Source organism: Copadichromis virginalis, linkage group LG18, assembly GCF_057382275.1.
Source record: "Copadichromis virginalis isolate Kocher_CV1m ecotype Utaka linkage group LG18, C_Virginalis_male_GT1.1, whole genome shotgun sequence".
In the NCBI taxonomy this organism is placed as follows: Eukaryota; Metazoa; Chordata; class Actinopteri; order Cichliformes; family Cichlidae; genus Copadichromis; species Copadichromis virginalis.
In genome coordinates, this window is record NC_140635.1 from 28,980,954 (window position 1) to 28,986,380 (window position 5,427).

Below are 5,427 nucleotides of genomic sequence, written 5' to 3' on the forward strand. Positions count from 1 at the left end.
TTCGCACTCTCAGTGCTCGGGCCCTAATAAGAAACAGAGCAATTACAATAGGGCCTTCGCACTGTCAGTGCTCGGGCCCTAATAATTAAAGCTGCAAGCAGCGTTATGAGGGCCCTCGCACCCCCGGCGTGTCGAGCCATGCCCAACACCTGAAACCAGCACGTCCGATCTGATGTCACATTGATGGAATTCATGCATTTAACCACCAGCTAACATTTCAACTCATTCATTCATGATTAGTTAGTCGTTCCACTAGGTGGCGCTCTAACCATTATGTACAAATGGCATAACAAACATTTCCGAGCTCGAGTCTCATCACGCCTATGAGCTTTGGGAGAGATTGGACATTGTGTTTTTGAGTGACAGCAGATTACTGCTTTTTGGCGAGTGATTCAAACTCTAAGTGCCGCCATAACCACCCCGTTTCACTGAACGTAAAAAGCTTCGCAATTTAACATCACAAAGGTCTTTAGATTCCACACACTGGAGATTGGTTCAATATGATGAAATCCCTTGGAGGAGTTCGTCAAAGAACGGTGCTTGGAAAGAGGGGAAAATGTCATCAAAATTACACATTAATTTTAAAATGGCTGACTTCCTGTTGGATTTGGGATATTGCTCCAAGAGACTTTTTTGTACATCTTGATATTTTCCATAAGCTTACCAGGTTTCAGACTCATAGATGAAACACAGAGCAGGGGCTGTGGTTTTGAAATTTTGTAGGGGGCGCTGTGGAGCAATTTCGCGCTATTCAATGAAAATGATCACATGCCAACAAAGCCTTCATCCATTTGGAGGTGTGTGCCAAATTTCAAGCCTCTATAAACTTGCCAAGACCCTCAAAAGCCACTTCATCTTTCATGTTGAACAGCGTTGCCACCAGGGTGCGCCGTTCAGTTTAAAGTCACAATTTTTGCACTGAAGCATCACGAGGGACTGATGGTGATATTCACCGCTTTTGAGGTGGCCAAGATGAACCTGTGAAAATCAGTACAACAAAATTAAAGCCATGACATTTCCTGTTGCCACTAGGTGGCGCTGTCCGTATTTCCGACAATGGGCACATCAATCTGTTCAGGGCGGGTCTGACATCATGCCTGTAAAGTCTGGTACTGATCAGACTGGATTTCATTGAGTTATACTAATTTGTTTCTTCATGGCGTGACATCAAAGTTCGCCACGCCGCTGGGGTCACACCCTTTTGCGAAAAGTCACAGTTTTCACTGTAACCCAAGACCAACTCCTTAAGGCTTTCCTGGAGAAATTTGAGGCTGCAGATGTCACCCATCACTATACTGTACCCCAAAGTGTAAAACATGACATTTCCTGTTCCCACTAGGTGGCGCTGTCCTTGATGTCAAATATGGCAGTTGAAATATGTTCAGGGGTGGAGCCTTATCATATGTGTGCTCTTTGGTCAAGATCGGAACATGTATGACAAAATGAGAGGCAATAAGATTTTCATGGTGAGTCATCATAATTCGCCATGGCGCCACGGCCTCATACTATTGTGAAAACTCAAAAGCTCCGCAATTTAACATGGCACAAGGGTGTAGTTGACACTGACCAAATATGAAGGTTATGAAATGAAACCCCAAGGAGGAGTTCGCAAAAGTTCGAGGCATGGAAATGGCAAAATTAGAGCCAAAATGTCACCTTCTCTTCCAAATGGCGGACTTCCTGTTGGGTTTGCGTCAATGGGCCCACAGACTTTTTTGTTTGTCTTGGCATGATACACAGGTGTGCCAAATTTCATACATGTAGCTCAAACGATGTGGTCGTAGGGCTGCATTTAACAAGGCATAGGTGGCGCTGTAGAGCCATTTCCCAGTGCTCATATGTAAAACTATTAAAATACAAAATTTTTCACCAGACCTGGCATGTGTGCAAAATTTCATGAGTTTTTGAGCATGTTTAGGCCCTCAAAAAGGCCCTTGTTTTGCCTGAATAATAATAATAATTAAAGCTGCAAGCAGCGTTATGAGGGCCCGAGCACCCCCGGCGCGTCGAGCCACGCCCAACACCTAAAACCAGCACGTCCGATCGATGTCACATTGATGGAATTCATGCATTTAACCACCAGCTAACATTTCAACTCATTCATTCATGATTAGCTAGTCGTTCCACTAGGTGGCACTCTAACCATTATGTACAAATGGCATAACAAACATTTCCGAACTCGAGTCTCATTATGCCTGCGACCTTTGGGTGAGATTGGACATTGTGTTTTTGAGTAACAGCAGATTACTGCGTTTTGGCGAGTGATTGAGAGTCTACGTGCCGCCATAACCACCCCGTTTCCCTGAACGTAAAAAGCTTCGCAATTTAACAACACAAAGGTCTTTGGATTCCACACACTGAAGAATAGTGCAATATGATGAAATCCCTTGGAGGAGTTCGTCAAAGAACGATGCCTGAAAAGAGGGGAAAATGTTGCCAAAATTGCACATTAATTTTAAAATGGCTGACTTCCTGTTGGATTTGGGATATTGCTCCAAGAGACTTTTTTGTACATCTTGATATCTCCTATAAGCTTACCAGGTTTCAGACTCATACATAAAACACAGAGCAGGGGCTGTGATTTTGAAATTTTGTAGGGGGCGCTGTGGAGCCATTTTGGGATATTCAATGAAAATGATCACATAACAACAAAGCCTTAACCACATTGGAGGTGTGCGCCAAATTTCAAGACTTTTTAAACTTTCCAAGCCCCTCAAAAGCCACTTCATCTTTCATGGTGAACTGCGTTGCCACCAGGGTGCGGCGTTCAGTTTAAAGTCACAATTTTTGCACTGAAGCATCACAAGGGACTGATGGTGATATTCACCGCTTTTGAGGTGGCCACGATGAACCTGTGAAAATCAGTACAACAAAATTAAAGCCATGACATTTCCTGTTCCCACTAGGTGGCGCTGTCCGTATTCCCGACAATGGGCACATCAATCTGTTCAGGGCGGGTCTGACTTCATGCCTGTAAAGTCTGGTACTGATCAGACTGGATTTCATGGAGTTATACTAATTTGTTTCTTCATGGCGTGACATCAAAGTTCGCCATGCTGCTGGGGTCACACCCTTTTGCGAAAAGTCACAGTTTTCACTGTAACCCAAGACCAACTCCTTAAGGGTTTTCTGGAGAAATTTGAGGCTGCAGATGTCACCCATCACTATACTGTACCCCAAAGTGTAAAACATGACATTTCCTGTTCCCACTAGGTGGCGCTGTCCTTCATGTCAAATATGGCAGTTGAAATATGTTTAGGGGTGGAGCCTTATCATATGTGTTCACTTTGGTCAAGGTCAGAAAATGTATGACAAAATGAGAGGCAATAAGATTTTCATGGCGAGTCATCGAAATTCGCCATGGCGCCACGGCCTCATAGTATTGTGAAAACTCAAAAGCTCCGCAATTTAACATGGCACAAGGGTGTAGTTGACACTGTCCAAATTTGAAGGTTATGAAATGAAACCCCAAGGAGGAGTTCGCAAAAGTTCGAGGCATGGAAATGGCAAAATTAGAGCCAAAATGTCACCTTCTCTTCCAAATGGCGGACTTCCTGTTGGGTTTGCGTCAATGGGCCCACAGACTTTTTTGTTCGTCTTGGCATGATACACATGTGTGCCAAATTTCATACATGTAGCTCAAACCATGTGGTCGTAGGGCTGCATTTAACAAGGCATAGGTGGCGCTGTAGAGCCATTTCCCAGTGCTCATATGTAAAACCATTAAAATACAAAATTTTTCACCAGACCTGGCATGTGTGCAAAATTTCATGAGTTTTTGAGCATGTTTAGGCCCTCAAAAAGGCCCTTGTTTGGGGTGAATAATAATAATAATAATAATAATTAAAGCTGCAAGCAGCGTTATGAGGGCCCTCGCCCCCCCGGCGCGTCGAGCCACGCCCAACACCTAAAACCAGCACGTCCGATCTGATGTCACATTGATGGAATTCATGCATTTAACCACCAGCTAACATTTCAACTCATTCATTCATGATTAGTTAGTCGTTCCACTAGGTGGCGCTCTAACCATTATGTACAAATGGCATAACAAACACTTCCAAGCTCGAGTCTCATCACACCTGAGACGTTTGGGAGAGACTGGACATTGTGTTTTTGAGTGACAGCAGATTACTGCGTTTTGGCGAGTGATTCAAACTCTAAGTGCCGCCATAACCACCCCGTTTCCCTGAACGTAAAAAGCTTCGCAATTTAACATCACAAAGGTCTTTAGATTCCACAAACTTCAGATCGGTCCAATCTGATGAAATCTCTTGGAGGAGTTCGTCAAAGTATGAAGCCTGAAAAGAGGGGAAAATGTCGCCAAAATTACACATGAATTTTAAAATGGCTGACTTCCTGTTGGATTTGGGATATTGCTCCAAGAGACTTTTTTGTACATCTTAATATCTTCCATGAGCTTACCAAGTTACAGACTCATAGATAAAACACAGAGCAGGGGCTGATATTTTGAAATTTTGTAGGGGGCGCTGTGGAGCCATTTTGCGCTATTCAAGGAAAATGGTCACATAACTAGAAAGCATTCATCACATTGGAGGTGTGGGCCAAATTTAAAGCCTCTATAAACTTTCCAAGCCCCTCAAAAGCCACTTCATCTTTCATGGTGAACAGCGTTGCCACCAGGGTGCGCCGTTCAGTTTAAAGTCACAATTTTTGCACTGAAGCATCACGAGGGACTGATGGTGATATTCACCGCTTTTGAGGTGGCCACGATGAACCTGTGAAAATCAGTACAACAAAGTGTAAGACATGACATGTCCTGTTGCCACTAGGTGGCGCTGTCCGTATTCCCGACAATGGGCACATCAATCTGTTCAGGGCGGGTCTGACATCATGCCTGTAAAGTCTGGTACTGATCAGACTGGATTTCATTGAGTTATACTAATTTGTTTCTTCATGGCGAGACATCAAAGTTCGCCATGCTGCTGGGGTCACACCCTTTCGCGAAAACTCACAGTTTTCACTGTAACCCAAGACCAACTCCTTAAGGCTTTCCTGGAGAAATATGAGGCTGCAGATGTCACCCATCACAATACTGTACCCCAAAGTGTAAAACATGACATTTCCTGTTCCCACTAGGTGGCGCTGGCCCTTATGTCAAATATGGCAGTTGAAATATGTTCAGGGGTGGAGCCTTATCATATGTGTTCACTTTGGTCAAGGTCAGAAAATGTATGACAAAATGAGAGGCAATAAGATTTTCATGGCGAGTCATCGAAATTCGCCATGGCGCCACGGCCTCATAGTATTGTGAAAACTCAAAAGCTCCGCAATTTAATATGGCACAAGGGTGTAGTTGACACTGTCCAAATTTGAAGGTTATGAAATGAAACCCCAAGGAGGAGTTCGCAAAAGTTCGAGGCATGGAAATGGCAAAATTAGAGCCAAAATGTCACCTTCTCTTCCAAA